The 17,224-nt window shown below is 36.4% G+C and overlaps 1 protein-coding gene across 2 annotated transcripts in view; it reads left to right on the top strand.

Annotated features, from left to right (window-relative positions):
* The first annotated feature begins 1,016 nt into the window (after positions 1-1,016).
* tmem108 (transmembrane protein 108) overlaps positions 1,017-17,224 on the top strand; it is a 60,397-nt gene continuing 44,189 nt past the window's right edge. The window contains exon 1 of one of the 2 annotated variants that reach the window (XM_084103262.1): positions 1,017-1,158. The gene's annotated coding sequence lies outside the window, so the exon portion shown is untranslated. Of the gene's footprint in view, positions 1,159-2,519; positions 2,702-17,224 lie in introns of those variants that run through there. The other variant, XM_084103261.1, reaches the window with a different exon arrangement.

The raw sequence follows: 17,224 nt of genomic DNA, 5'->3' as shown, positions 1-17,224 counted from the left end.
CATTTACTTATCGTATTTCCTGACATTGCTGTTTATTATTATTTATTTTTTTCTATTAGGTTTTATTAATAAGGTTGTGTGTATTGTAATTCCATTCAGTTTTAAGCAGCCATTAATGAGCTCATAAAATATCAAGTAATTTAATGTAGCCTGGCCTTATTGGCATTTACATTTGCTGCCTTTCGTTTACATCTGTTATTACATAGGCCTAGCTGATATTTATCAAATAGGGAGTGTCTTATGATTCTTGGTTCGACGAGTCCGACGAGACCGCTCGGACGATTCACTGAACCTATCGAACACGATAGGCTATAGATCTATATTAGCCTATAGAGCCCAAAGCTGTCAAGTAGATAGTTGTCAATCTTACTATTTCACTGACATCTGTCGGGTAGTAAGGACATTTTATGCGTTGTATAAATTCATAAATATCACGAAGGGCAGCCTCCCAGATAGCAATTAGTGTCGGCCTAGATCCGGGCCACATCTGGAGCATGGAATCTAGGCTACATGTAGCCTACCAGATGTGGACCGGATCTGGCCCAACACTGTTGCTGTCTGGTTGTTCACCTATTTGAATTTTCTTTTCCTATTTATACGTTTCTCTTACTAATTTCTAATACATATCTATTCTGTTCCTATTTCTATTCCCTGATTTGTACTTAAGTTGGTGTGGTCCTCAGGGCGGACCTGTCATCCTATAGCGGGTTAGCCTAATTCAAGTTCAACCACTGGAGAAAGAATATAACCCTCTCAGCCCAGTTTCCCAAATGCCCGCTTGCTGGTGCAGCAATATGTGCTCATTGTTATTCTGTGGCCGTATACAGTCTACGGAACAGTTTTAGAGCCGGGGTGACCGACACGCGCACCATCATTAGTCTGAGATCACTCAACCTTCACCTGCTGCTTGGTTTCTGATGACCAGTCTATGATCTAAGCAAGCTATCCTATGTTTTTGGGGAAGTGGGCGGTGTTGGACTGGATTCAGATATCTGCTGGATGGAGGCAGGAGAGGGGCTGACCGCTCCGCTCATGTGACAGTCTGATACCGTGCGGGAAGCATGTGCGCGTTGCGCGTTTCACTTGGACCGGTGACGCGGAGGCTTTGATGAGCCGGTTCGGCTGGAAGGAGGAGGTTTCGGTCTAGTCTCCATATAGGTAGCATTAACTCCTTATTCGTTATTTACTGCTGTCATTGCATGTATTTTCTTTGCGTACATTATGACAACGTTACGCATTGGTACTCGATTTTGGAACCTCTAAGATGAATGAAAGCTCTTAAAATCAATTGTGAATATTGCATTTATTTATTTTTATTTTTTTGATGACGATGATGATTTCTGGACATTCGGCATTACACTCCCATGAAAGATGCTGTTAGTGTTCTTGGTTGGTTAACTGATGTGATTTCTATAGAGTCATAGGGATGAGAATCATACGGAATCGATTCTGGTTCCCTAACAGTTCCATGAACGATTCTTTCGTATTTTGAAGGTAGAAATATGTGGGGGGAAAGGAAATGGAAATCTTATGGCATTTATGACATCAGCAGTCTCTAATGATGGAATGAATGATTTAAAATTTCAACATAAAACGAACGGTAGGCTATTATTTAGTTAGTTAAGGCTATATATATATTTTTTTAAATAACTTTTTATTTTAATGCAATTCTTTAAAATAGGCCCTAACGATTATTTAAATAAAATACTAAACATACTAAAATAATACAATTTCATTTTATAATAACAAAACTCAAAATGTGTAGCCTACAAGCTTAACCAAAAGTTTCTCACAAATTTCACAAGCCTTAAAGGGATAGTTCACCCAAAAATGTTGTCATCACTTAGGCTACCCTCAAGTTGTTTCTTTCTTCTGTTGAACAAAAAAGAAGATAGGCTATTTTCAAGAATGTTGGTAGGCTTCTACAGTTGACTATAACTAGAAATTAATAGGCTATACCGTCAACTGTCTGGTTATTGACATTCTTTAAAATATCTTCTTTTAATTTAAACAGAAGAGAGAAACTTATATAGGTTTGGAACAACATGAGGGTGAGTAAATGATGCCAACATTTTATTTTTTGGGGGGTAAACTATCCTTTTAAGTAGGCTAGGTTATAGAATTCAATTCTCCGACGGATTCATAAATGTAATTGCTTTACTGAAAAGAACCGGCTCAAGAGGTATTCGTTCCGAATCATTCGAATTGGACTATTACTTTTTTCAAAACACTATTCGGACTACACTAGTGGCGCTGTGCTGTGCTGAACAGAAGTGTAGGAAACACTGTCAGACTATTTTAGTTCGGTTTTCTGTCCGCATCAGAGAAAAAATGGACCCGAACGTCACGAGAATCAATTTGTTCCGTTAATTTCTAAATAGAACTGAACAACAATCGATCCCTAACCCTAGTCAGAGTAACGGCTTGCTAGTCATAGTCTCTCTCTCTCTCTCTCTCTCTCTCTCTCTCTCTCTCTCTCTCTCTCTCTCTCTCTCGTCACACACACTCACACACACACTGGGGGTATCAGCCTTTATTTATTGTGAGCTGCCGCTGAAGGAGAGTTAGGGAAGCTTTACGGTATCACCACCCGTGAAAGATCATTGTGTGTTTCATAGTCAGGAGGATTCTGAGGATATAACGCAGATAAACATGTTATTCTACAGGCGTATTTGATCGTTTTCCATCATATTCTTATAAGGTAAGAGACATCAGAGCTTTTCTCACCCTTCCTCTGGAACATTTGCCTTAGTAACTCACATGGCTGCACCTGCTCATAGATTGTGATAGATCTAGAGATAAATGGTCCCTTAATGACAAACTTACTTAATGTATTGTTTGGATAAATTACTAAAGGAAGCAAGCATTCATTCTCCACCATTCATTTAATCAACATATATATCGGATATGCTTATCACTTCAGCCATTTTGCTATCAGTCAAACATCTTCATTTCAGCATCCTCTTCTTTCTTTGTTTCATTTTGTTGGCATGCAAAAGTCCATTTTGGAATCTCAAGTGGTTTAGGAACATAACTTGTATTAAATGTATTCATTTGATAGATGCTTTTATCCTAAATAATTTAGATTCAAGAGAGAGTATAAATCTTATGGGTAGGCCTACTATTTGTTTTCTCCCTGGGAATTCAACCTATGACCTCGGGGCATTGACTACGTATTACAGGAACGTCTGTAGAAAGGCTAAAGAACAGAGTGAATGTTTCCTTTACCCTGGGGCTCATTCATTAATATTCAGTTCTAAATAATGAGGCAACTCTCTTAAAGCTTGAGGCCGTTAGAAGGGGTCCTCTCCATAAAGATGCTCCATTTGTGTGTGTGTGTGTGTTGCCGGTCCCAAAGAACAGTAAATGTTTAGAAGTGCAGGGTCATTAAAAGTTGGTCGCCAGAGAGCACTGTGAAAGGAATGTTAGTCAAAGTCCTTAACAGAACACCCCCAACTATATGCTTTGTTCTCCGGGACAATACCTCACTGGTTTGTCCAATAGGGAGGTAGAGGGAGGGAGCCGGGTCTTGGGTCAAGTGGCAAGACACTGACATATGTAGCTGACAACTTGCTCAGGAAGGGTCACCTGATACGAGGCTGCAAAGCAGTGAGTGTTTCGTGAAAAGTGGAGGAGGAACTTTGATTAATTGGGGGCAAAGGACATCACCCTTTCCCCTCCGTTGGTTAACTTGCTTCACGGCAGCGTCATTATCTGTGTTCGTTTTTCTCTAAACATGGCATTCTTTAAAAATGACCTAAGTGTCTGTAAAAAACAGTCGTGTTTATTTTTATTTAGTTTGCATGGAAAAAAATACTCCCCCCCCCCACCCCCCCCCCCCTGCCCTTTTGTCTGATGAAATCCATAACTTTCTTGATTTTTGAATTTTACTTACATGTAATAATATTATATTACTTAAATTCATTAATTTTATTTTGTAGATTGGATATCTCTAATATATTGCATTACATAATATATTCTTATTACATTACAGTTCAAAAGTTTGGGGTCAGTAAGATTTTATTTTTTTAAAGAAATTACTTTTATTCAGCAAGAATGCATTAAATTGGTAAAAAATGACAGTAAAGAGATTTATAATATTACAAAAGATTTCTGTCTCAAATAAATGCTGTTCTTTTGAAGTTTCTGCAAAAACTTTTTTCAACATTGATAACATTTCTCCCAATTTCTTATTATCAATATTTCTTATTGATGATAATAATAAGAAATGCTTCTTGAGTGGCAAATCATCATATTAGAATGATATCTGAAGGATCATGTGACGCTGAAGACTGAAGTAATGGCTGCTGAAAATTCTGATTTGCATCACAGGAATAAATTAATTTCAAAATTTAGTATACAATATTATATTTCTGTTTTTACTTTATTTTTTATTAAATAACTGCAGCCTTGATGAGCATAAGATACTTTTTACAAAAATACTTACCAACTCCAAACTTTTTAGTAGAACTTGGTAGATTATAATATATTTGTTTAAACAGATTTAAATATGATATATTTGTATATTTTTCAAAGTAGCCTTTTTAATCTCTTGTTTTTGGGTGTGATTATGGCTGATCCTTCATTGTCCTCGTGAATCGAGGTCATCTCAGAGTGACAGTAACCAGACCAGGACAACAACGTATCAACTGTCCTGTGGTGTCACCTCTGGCCACGCCAAACATCACTCATGTGTCAATGGGACGCATATCATCATAGCAACCAGGCTTCCTGCAATCTTATAGAGTTACAGAATAGGAAAACATCCCATTCCAATTAAAAACAATCAACATCTGGAAAAAAGTCAGGGTCAAGCAGGAAGCCTTACAATCTTATCAGAGACTATACAGAAAGAAAGGCCAATATTTCCATTCTCTTTTCTCTCCGTCTTTCAACCATTTCCAGTCTCAGTTACAATCCCATATGACCCAGGAGAGAATGGTACAGCCTGGTATGGAATGTGTCTCATGCCTAAATACTCTAGATCTTGAGGACAGTGAATGAACTCCGCACTTCCATGCTCATAAAAACCAGTAAACAGGAAAAACCCGACACACGGGCGCAACGGAAGAAAAACAATGTGTTATTTTCCTGAAGACTGAGATGCACTCCTTTAAATGCCGCCCTACTTTAGCAGTTTTAGAAATGAGTTTCTGAGCTTCAGTAAATGAGGTTATACAGGGGCAGTTGAGATGTCCCTCACTGTCTGATAGGACATTTCCTCCCATTTCCTGTAAGACACTGATGATTCTATCAGCCTGAGTTCCTTCCCAGATAGAAATTCGGTTTCGGTCAGTCGAGCTGAACGTTGTCAGGAATAACAAACAGAAGGAGATTTGTTTTTTTTAAGTTCACCCAAAATGTAAAATTCTGTTATCATTTCCTTGTGCAAAACAACACACTTCAGTATACTTTTAAAAAGATGATGTGAATAATATACCTTTAAAGAATATACTTAAGAGCTAACTGAATGTATTGTTTTCGACACTTCATCATTGCATGTTAATTGAGATTAAATGAGAATGTATTATGATTTAAATTAAATACAATTAGCTGACGATTAAATTAAATACGATTAGTGTTTTTGACACACTTACTGTAAGTAGGTCTTAAGTACATTTTTATTTGTAATTTCATTATTTATACTGCCAAATGTACTGACAAGCATTTATGGTAAACTAAAATATACTTAAATGTCATTTCTATTGATAAATTTGAACACTTGTAATTACAAGATTTGTAATGATGATGTTGCACTTTAATACATTTTAAATATATTAACTTTAAATATGATATTGAATAACAGACTACAGTTAAAATTATAATAAAGTACGTTTGTTTCTTGAAGTATGACAAAAGATTATTAAAACATATTCATTTAAAATGTACTTTAAAGTAAAACTTTTTTTACATAAAGTGAACTTTTTAAAGTGATGAATTCATCTTTAAGTACACTTAAGTGGCCTTTTATTTCATTAATATAATATATTGTATTATATATTATATGCAAGAGCTTAAAAAAAATTCTTACACTACAAGTGCACATTCAATTTTTCACAAGTGTTTATTCACCCTCATGTCTTCCGAGTTGTAGGTCTGTATAACTTTTTTTGTGGGACGGAAAAGAAAACGTCTCGGTTACGTATGCAACCCTCGTTCCCTGAGTAGGGTTACATTACGTTAGTGACTGACGAAATTGGGGGTTTCGCTTAGAAGCCCCCAATTTCGTCAGTCACTGACGTAACTCGTAGTGACCGTACGAAAGGGAACGTTAGAATGTCCAAACAGCTCTTTCCTTATAACGAAAGTAAATGTTAACCAAGTCTGCAAGCAAAATTTTTAGTGAATAACGATTTAAATTTCAGTCTGTTTCTCAGACAAAGCTATTGTTTCACAAGACTTTAAATACAGCACACATGTAAAATGGCCTACTTTTATAAGCTTTTGGTCCTTTTTGGAGCTTGGAAGCCATGGCTCCCATCTACTTTCATCATAAAGAAGAGCAGCTTGGACATTCTGCTAAACGTATAACTTTGTGTTCCACAGAAGAAAGAAAGTCATAAAGATTTGAAACAACATGAGGGTGAGTAAAGGATGTCAAAACGTATATTTCTGGGTAAACAATTCATTTAACCTAATTTGTGATGGTGTCTTGAACCGCTGTGCACCTTTAGCATCTCGGGTGAGTTTGATACACTGAAATATTGAACACACTGTTTACCATGCACAAAGTAGCGCCTGCCCTGTCTACTTGAATTTCTTGATGCACTGACATAGCAGGTGTCTTGAATTACCCAAAGGGCAATGCTGATAGTAACAACAGGTCTTCCCATGTCCCTGTTGCAAGGAAGGGCAGCGGGCGTCAGGACAGCCATTACAACGATTAGAGAGTGCGCTAGGGATGGATGAGGAGGATAAGAGGGAAAGAGAGATGAGGGGAGGACTGATGGAGCGTGAAGTGTGTGTAGGGGGAATTCCTGGAATTCCATGACCGCCACCACTCTTCCTGATCCTGATAAGACACACATCCGCGCACACACTCAGACATTTTCACGTTAGTAATTCTACTAAGATGCCGAAGAAGCCGCCCCTATAGAATGTACTGGATTGGCTCTTTTATACAGTCTTGTAGCTTCTGTGTGGCTTCATAGCAAGGGTTTTATCAGTTGATGGCTTCAGGCTGTCAGAGTGAGTTTCTTGGCTTGCCTCTGATCAAAGGTCTTCAGCTTTATTTGGCACTGCTGCTTATTCCAGACCGAACAGTCACTTCAAACAAGGATTTCATAATATAATAATGAGCATGGATGGTGGTTCTATTCATCAGTATGAAATGTACTCAATGCAATAATGTTTGTAGTGGTTCCAAAAAGTATTTGGGCGCATAAAATGTACGAATATCAAACCAAGGGGGACTTTGTTTTAAAGAAATGTAGCACAGACACACTTTTCAAGCAAAACATTTAGTGACACTTTATTTTAAGAAGACAGAGTTACATGTCACTTGTAGTTACTATAGAAATAATAGTAAGTTATGCAAATTTACAAGCAAATAACCCTAACCCTATAGTAAGTACATGTAGTTAATTAATATTACTCAGTTCATAATTGTGTAATTGTAACCACATCACCTTAAAATAAAGTGCAACCCAACATTTAACAAAATAATATTTTTTTTTCTTTTTTTTTTTCAAAATGAGATTAAATGGATCTGGTTGTCAGTTGTTAGAAGAACAATGTGAACTTGAGGGCATCTCATTTTATAAATCCACTAAAATTCAGTGTCAACAAATTCTAATGCTATTTGCTATTTGGCATTTTTGCTATTTTGTATCTAATGCAACAACATTCATACATTTTTAATTGTGACTTGGCTGCCCAAAATGTCTAAATACCTTTTTTAGAGCCACTATATAAAGATAGCTGCAAAATGATCATTTCCAATGTCTAATTCAAATGCATTAATACATATAGTCATATGGAGCAGTGTCTGGAACATTTTCAGCATGCTTTTTGGCATTATAGTGAATGCATTTTTTATGACCTGGCTATGATATCCCAGTCTTGAGGATGTTCAGCGTAGACTACTTGACAAAATCCACCCTGAAGGGTTTCTTAAGTCTTGATCCCCAGGATTGGCTCTGTTGAATTTTCTTGCACCCTCACCTAATTTAAGATGATAAAATCCCTCTTAAGGAGTAATGCTCTGAAGGAGAGTTCAGTTCACTTATGAAACCTTTAGATTCTCCCCTAATATATTATACAACAAATGCTCCTTAAACATCTCCTTCAAAGTGCTGAAATATGAATTCATTAAACATTAAACTTCATAAAACCCATTAAACTCAATGTAATGTGCATTTTAATAGCAACAAATGAAACCAGACAAATTGATTGATTTTTAAATCTTAAAGAGAATAATCAAAAGATATAGACGGTTAGAGAGAAACTCACAACTCTTTACCCAGAATCCTTTAGCGTTTCAGCTATGTGGGCCAGATGAGCAATGCTAATAGGATTTACTTTGACTGGATGGAGGGGCGACGGGCGAGAGAGATTGGGAAGGGGGGAAGGCATCCCGCCTTTACCCCCTGTTGCGTACTAGCCCACCCAGAGCAGTCATGTGATGCTGGCAGGTGTCTGGCACTGACTAGACCATTAGTGACCAAACCCAGCAACTTCCACCCAAGCTGCAGGATTATATATGGACTTAATGATAAACTGGTCCCCTTGCTAACAAGCCACCTTTGAAATTGCAAATGCCTTACTTAGAAATTGTCTTGTTGCTACTGAGCTTGACGAAACCTCAATGTTGTCAAAGTCAGCATGGCAATAACAGCAAGAATAGGCCTTATTCAGAGCAAAACCATGACAGGTATGAAAGCGAGGCTGTGAGGGATAGACTTGCTGTGTTTTCAACGGCATCCGCTGTAGAAAGCTCCTAGATCACTTTTAAGTTTCCACAGCTCATATTGCCTGGTGATTTTGTCTACTGAAATTTCTCGTAAAGATATTTTTGCAGCGTTTCGTCTGCAGAACAATCCAAAAAACACATTAAATAACAGTAGAACCCACTGAGGAGATGTATGTCTATCCCTCACAGCCTTGCTTTCATTCACGATAAAAATGGCGCTGCTTTGAATAAGGTCTTATTGGTTGTTTTGCAGATTTTGGTTATTTGTAATGGTTGCAAAGATTTCTTGTGAAGTACATCAGTGATGTTCACTAAAATGTTTTTTCTTCATGGCTGAATCTCACAAAATGTCCAAGCCATATTTCGCTCCAAAATCAAAATAAATAAATATAAATGAAAGAGTTAATAAAATAATAAATTGTTTTTATATGAAGAAAATTGTGCAATATGACATTACTTTCAAGCACATATCCCCCTAAAAACGTATAATGTTCAATTTACATTGTTTTTTTTCTTTTGATTTTTTGGAATTGATTTAGGACACAGCCATTTGATTTATTCTTGAGCACCAGTCTTTAGTTCCATAAAATACGATTGCATAAAAACATGTTTTTCCTTTAAAAAAAATGTTTTGTACCAAAAGCGAAATCCTTAAAACCCAAAATTATATGTGGGCCCCTTTCCTGGGGAGTATAATAGAACCTTTTTCATTTTGAGTTGATTATGTCATTTTCAGCTGTGAGCTCCTTTTGTGATACAGAGTGCCTTGGATATGTTCTTACTGTTAGGACTCCACCTACACTTCACAAATGATATTTTAATCATATTCCCTGCTGAGATTTTAGCAAAGAATCATTCCTTTCAATACAGTAATATAGTTCAGTCGTTATAAATGACTAAAATGGCGTAAAAAACAGTCTCTTTAGATTCTTCAAACAGATCCTCTCTTACGAGCTTTGTATTAAGACTTTATCAACTCTAACTTGATCACTAACTTAAGCCTATTAAGACAAGATGTCATTAAATTGGACGCGCACATTAAGTACTTTAAGAAAATGACAAACTCCATCTCTGCGAATTATGCTTCCTCCAAATAACAAGCTTTATAGATCATATTAGACTTTTTGATCATTTTGTCTTGTTAAACCTAGAGTTTAATGTCAAAGACGGAAAAGCTAATAGTCGTGATGTACCTCTGATTAAATGAATCTCATCTGTCGAGCAGTGGGGGGTTTGCTTATACAGAAATGCTCTGCTACATCAAGCCAGCTTAATGTGATCTTATGTTATTATGTCAATGTTTAAAGGGGTGGTTGATTATGATTTCACTGTTTTAACTTTAGTTTGTGTGTAAAAGTTACGACGCTCAAAGTTCAAAGCAAAGGGAGATATTTTCTTTTAAAGAAATCGCTTTTTAAGGACTACAACAAATGGCTGGTAGGGACTACACAACATTCCTCCCGGGTTAGTGACATCACCAACCCTAAAATTTACATAAACCCCACCCCTGGAACACGATTTATAGATTATCAAGACAGAATATGCTAATCAATGACTAGAAGATAACTACACATCAGCTATAAATTCATCAACTAACCATTCAGAGATGTCACTTCTTCTTGAGTCTCTCCATCATTTTCTGACTCCGGTTTGAACATAAAAGGCTAAAAGGTTTTGAAATTTTCAGTGCATGTCTATGTGAGGTAAAAGGACACAAGCTGTTGAAGCTCCGCCCTCTGTGCCGGAAGCAGCGGCTCATTTGCATTTAAAGGGACAGACACAAAAACTGCGTTTTTTGCTCACCCTCAAAAAGTGACAACTTTAACATGCTATATAAAAATATCTGTGGGGTATTTTGAGCTAAAACTTCACATACACACTCTGGGGACATCAGACTTATTTTACATCTTGTGAAAAGGGGATTATACCTCCCCTTTAATTAGCCTCGTAGAGTGAGATATATTTAACTATCAGCATCAAATGTAAATATGTCAAGTGACCAAGCGCAGTTTGTTTTCTTTTTACGTGATATTTAAGGGTGATTAAATTAGAAATCAGATTGGAGGTAGTGATTTCAGCCCTTTTTGTGTGCATTATGCATCTGACAGATAGTGAACCCGTCTGAGATAGCTGTTTAACATAAGCTGTCGTGAAATTAATTTATGTCGGACATGGACATGAACATCTTGATCTTGTGATCTTTGTTTTATCTAGCAGTCAGGAAGGAAAAGACAAGTAAAGAGACTGAATCCTGCTAAGGTGTCAGGTAAATAGTCTGGACAAGGTTCAAATTACAGGTCATCACAGGTCTCCTTTCAAGCTGTCTTCCTGCCTTTGTGTTTTTTAATCTCTTTTATTTGTGCCACAAAAGCTTGGTCATTTTAAATGATCTTTCCTAGGTAGAGTAATCAATAAGCCCTCATATTAAGGGTGAGAAGGGTCAGATCTTTCTGACATTTGCCAAATACCATAACGAAGTCTAAATTTGTTTTTGTGCTGCCTGGTGCATCTTAATTACGTTTCAAGCCTTTCAGAATGTAACATCAGGTATGGTGACCTCAATTAATGTTTCTCTTATATAATAAATCACATGCAATTTTTGTTTAATAGTACATGACCTATAAAACTCATTTTAGTATAGGCGTTGTTTTTATTCGAACAGTCTACAATAAATCTGTGGTTTTGTCTCAGTGCAGGTATTTTTGTCTTGAGATTTAGTTTTGACACCTTTAGGTTTGTGTCTCAAAATCTCGTATAGCGCAATAACATTGCAGACTGTGATTTATTCCGCATCTGACTCCTGCAGTAAATGAGAGCTTGCTGGAGATAAAAGCTTTATGTTTTATGCCGGTGTGTTTTTTTTTTTTTTTTTTAGTTTGTGCAAAGAGAAGATCTAATCAATTCATACAACCTCTCTGACTTGTGGCTTATTTTTTAGTCATGTCAAAAGCATATGTCGTTGTTGTGTATGTCTGAGATCTAAAAAGTGAAGGCTCGGTTTTGTTTGCTCATCCACCATTATTCTTCTATTCTTGTCTTAAGTGGTGCTTGCCAAGACATCACTATTACTTTTGCGCATACTATGGGTTTACTCCTCAATATAAAATGTTGATGTGTTACTCATTCTGCTCCAAATGAGTATCTGACATGAATTGTGCAGCTTTATTTTATTTTGAATTTTATTTAGGAGGGGTGCAGGGCTTGACATCAACTTTTTTTGTTCACCAGCCACTGTGGCTAGTGGTTTTCCAAAGTTACTAGATGCTATATATTATCTCATAATTTGGCAGCAGGTATATTAGGCTGATGTCACTTTAAGACCCGACGCACGGATCCATTATAGTGTTACACATGCGTTTTCTTTCTCAACTGTTTACGTTCACTCAAAACATAACCGACTGTTTACTTGAATACTCACCAAGCACCGGCATTTTGGCTTTTTTTTAGTGTATTTTACTGTTTAAGCGCAATAAGCAGTGAAAAAGATATTTAATTTAGTACTGAGAGGCAGCTTTATGTGGGCTCGCTTTGGGTGTGAGCACAAAATCTGCAGAATGAGTAAAATAACGGACAATACGCGCAATGCCGAAATTCAAGCCATTTAACACCAACAATATTCAAATGAAATGAGTGAGTGAGGGGAGGCGGGTTTGTGTGTCATTCGCTGTCGGAGAGATAAGAGAGCGAGAAAGCACAGCTGGTATTGTGTATCTATTCTGTGGAAAATTAGTATTGGAAGCATTTCCAATATTTCAGTATCGATTTGTATCGAAATAACGATATTTTTGACATTTAGTTTATTATTTCAGATGCATTTTTAAAAGACTACAATTTAAAACTGTAAATATTATATATAAAATTCAATAGTGACTGCGTTACACGCCACTGCTGAAATGAACCCGCATTTGGTGGGTGTTAATGTCAAGCCTTTGAGGGGTGTGCTATTATAGTCTTTTTTGAATGATTGAAGAGGCCAGAAAATGGCTAAACATGCTAAAACCCACTCAGAACACCTTAGCAACACTCTAGCACCCACAATACCTTGTTACTTCTGTTTTATGCTGGCTTTATTAAGTGTCTTGCGCAATGGCACCATGGTGATAGTTGATGAATCAACACTTGAAAGGATTTGAACCTACAACCTTTCAGTAACCAGCCCAGATTTTTGCTAGGTTACACAACCCTGTTTTCCCTCTAAAAGCTGTTCTATTTTGACAACTTTTACTCTATAACTTTTTTCTTTTTTTCTTTGCTTGTTCTCTTTTCCTTTCTTCTCACAGTTTTTTATTCCATTTGTGAATATGCAGGTGCATGATTATGGGTGTATGCATCTAAAAAAGCCTTCTATTTAACGGATGCGGTAAACCTGGCTGGTAATGTGAGATGACATTAATATTGAATAAGATAGAAAGAGGAACGTCAGGTGAGAAAATGAATTTCCATATCCAGGGCTGCTGACTATTATAAATAACACTTCCACACCGGAATTGGGAAACTGTGTACATTCATGTGTGAGCAGATCTGTCTGTACTAACTGCATCACCATGGATACAGTGAAACACTTATGATGTGCTTTAAACAGTGCTGGATTTTCAGTGGTTTGAAATACAGCTGTTTCGATTCAGTACACACATGGATTTTGTCACAGAGTGATACATCAAAATCTGGAGGTATGACATACAGTGACATAGATGACTGCATTCATATGTGCTAAACTATTTGTCACCTACAGTGATGTCTCATTGTAAAGCTTTGGTTGGGAAGACACATCGATTCACGCTGATTCATGACAGGCACACAAATCTCTCATGTTTTTTTCACCGTTTCACGACCTTAAACAAGTATGCAACTAATGATTTCTGAGCCTTGGGCTCCATGTTCAAAGATCCTGTTCTAAATGCCTTTGAAAATGTCATATAAATATGAGTTTAGGCTACATTTGTCTTGTTACGTTCCCATCAGTTCATACATTTCAAGCTGTCAGGCGTTTTGGAGCTCAGCCTGTGCTAATGCCTCAGCTCTTCTGAACGGTGAGTACCCGAAAGAAAAGAGATGACTTAGCATTTCCTTTTGGTTTGGGAAGAGTCATAAAACAGCTTAAAACATTTGCAGAATTTGCCTTGTCAGTGCCAACCCACTGCAGATAAGGGACTATCAATAAGAGCCACAAACTGCTGAATCGATGTTTATTTTAGGTGAAATTGAGATATTTGTTGCTAAATGTGCTGAATTTGATTTTAAAGACATTTTCGATTCAAGTTTGCATTTAGTTATTGAGCTCTCTGTCTGTATCTCTCAAAGCCATTTCTGTATTTGTCCGTGATAAAGCTCTCAACAACTTTAACTAGTCAAAAAAATGTAAATTTAAGGCTGGATTTTTTAATAAACTTTAAAAGTCTAAAATGTCTTACATTTAATTCATGTAGCCGCACAAGTAACTGAAAAAGGAAAATGTATATGAGACTTAAGAAAAGAATGACAAAAAATGAATATGGCTGGCCATGACTCTTTGGAACTTACTTGAAAATGAAGCACATAAGACTACGGGTAGATATACTGAGAAATTGGATGGGATGTGATACATCAGTTATAAAAGACAGACAGAGAGAGGAGAAGTGAGGTGCCTACAAATTCAGTACCAGTCTGGAGTGAGGACGGGCTCTCTTGGGTAAAGCTTTTGACATTTAACTAGACCAGCCATAAACAGAGCAGAGCAAAGCCATTGACATTCATTCTGTCTGGCTGGAGTTTTTCTCTGGCTGATTTCATTCTGCTTGTACTTTTTGCCTACTCTTTTACTGTGAATTCGGACATACTTCTTTTGTCACATGATATTTTTTTTTTCACCTATTATTTTGTAGGGAAGTAGTATGCAATTTCAGATGCAGCGTTAATTTCCAAACTGCCTCTATGTATAACAACTAGATAAAACTAAACAAGCTTTTAGCGCTACTGACTAGACATTTCATTTTGAAAGTGTTGTGAAACATTCAAGACGCAATGTAATGTAATTTGGCAGAAATGTTGCCACAGGCACATTTTACCAGTGAGCCAGGGTTGGTTTTATATATTTTATAAATGTACATGTTTATACATATTTGTATTTATTACACAGCTCTCTGGAATACTTGCATTTTGAAATTAAGTATTTTGTATAATGGCCAATTAAACCATTGTCACATCAGACTTTAATTTCTTTTTGCGGCCTTTTTTTAAATTACATTACTGTTATATATGTAACACTTTATTGTGATGGTCCCTTTTGAACATTCTGTTGACTATAAGTAACTTTGCAACTACATGTCAACTAACTCTCATTAGAGTATTAGTAGACTGTCTGCTTAATATCTGCTAACTCTTTATTTTGATGCTCCCCCAACAGACATTCAACTGACTATAAGTAACTTGGCAACTACAAGTCAACTTATTCTAACCCTACCAGTCTACTAGGCTAAAGGGGGTCGCACACCTGACCGTGCGCCGCGCCGCACCACGTCTTTTAAATTCGAACACATTATTCTCTATGAGAGTAGGGTAGACTGAGTACAGTTGAGACACTTTTTGCGTTTTGATTTTTCACACAAAAATAGATACTGAAAAGAAGTGAATTTCCACATGACATGCCACATGACATTTAATTAGCTTATAGACTAAGATATTATCAATCAATAATACCCACAAGTAGTTTATATTTTCCACAATTAGCTCATAAAAATAAGGTGCTTTTTGTCTCAACCTTGTCTCAACTGTACCCATATGTGGTACAGTTGAGACAGTGCATGGTACAGTTGAGACACCCATTTCTAATGATGTAAAGGTAACTAACAATTCATTTTAAATATAAAAAATAAAGAAAATAACAATTGGGCAACATTTTTGTTTATTCAACCATTTATATTCATTCATTTTATTTAAATTAGCACTGGTTAAAATTTATAAAGCAGGAACAAGATATTAAACAATATTTATTAATAATACACAGTTTAAATATCACAAATATACTATTTTATTTTCATTTGCGTCCTATGCTGGCTAATTACGGCATTTAACCTGTTATCATAACACTGAACAACTAAACAGTGTGTTTCCTAATAGAGCTCTATCGGGGGTACAGTTGGTACATGTGTCTCAACTATACCCCGCTGGCCACCTCGCACATTTCTCTAGATATTGCAATTACCTTGCATGACACAATGCCATGAAATATGCCAGTTTTTAGGGCACAGAATAACGTTTGTGGTGATACCACACTGTAAAAAAAAAAAAACGTAAAAAAACGGCAATTTTCTGGCAGCAGGGGCGCCAGAAAATTTCTGTTAAAAAACGGAAAAATACTGTAAAAAAAATGGTAATTTCTTCCCGTTGTTTTTACGGAAATTTCAGTAATATGATATAATGTTAATTTACCGTCCTATTGAAATATTAATATCTGTTTTGTACACTGATAACCACCAATCACAGCAGTGATGAGAGTCACATGATCAATCAAAGCTCAACACAAGCAGTTCTTCCACAAGAAAGTTAATACTAATATATATAGAAGCTGCACAGTGTCATTCACACAAACATTAAACACCATCATGGTAACACATGAAATTTTAAAAATGCAATAAACATTAATTTAACAACATTAAATGTAACATAAACCCCTAATATACATAACTGATTAGAAAAAACGAAGAAAACTATGAAGAAACAAACATAGTTATTTCAACAAAAATACATCAAATGTGAAGTGTCACAGGGAATTGTGGGAATGTCAATTTACGGTTTTTCACTGTAAATTATACAATGAGTTGTTTTTTCACTTTCAAAAACTGTAAATTTAACGGTATGTTACAGTAAAATTACATTAAATGTACCGTTAGATCTATCACAGTTATTTACCGTAAATAGTACGGAAACTTTCTGTTAACCAATTAACAGTTTTTCACTGTAGCATTTTTACAGTCTTTTACCGTTGAAATTACGATCATTTTTTACAGTGCAGTTACGTTTAACAGTCATATAGGGATAATAAGCTATTCATTGTGGAGAGTGCATGGTGAAGTGAATGTCCTACTTTAGAAAAAAAACTTTTCCCGATATTTTCGGATCGGAGATGCGTCCACTGTTCAAATTTCCCACAAACAAAGAGGACACTAATACGCACGTGCACAGCAAAAATCACAACTTGTGCTTGCTGCGAACGCAAGTTATTTAAGGTGTCTCAACTGTACCTATGTCTCAACTGTACACAGTCTACCCACACACCGGCGGCGCCTTTTGGCGTCTGTCCGCGGCGCCCAGCAACGGCTCAGGACCGTGTTCAAA

The sequence above is a fragment of the Abramis brama genome (genome assembly GCF_963993115.1).
Source record: "Abramis brama genome assembly, chromosome: 24".
In the NCBI taxonomy this organism is placed as follows: domain Eukaryota; kingdom Metazoa; phylum Chordata; class Actinopteri; order Cypriniformes; family Leuciscidae; genus Abramis; species Abramis brama.
Note: the sequence above shows the minus strand (reverse complement) of the source record. Positions and strands in the feature narration are given on the sequence as shown.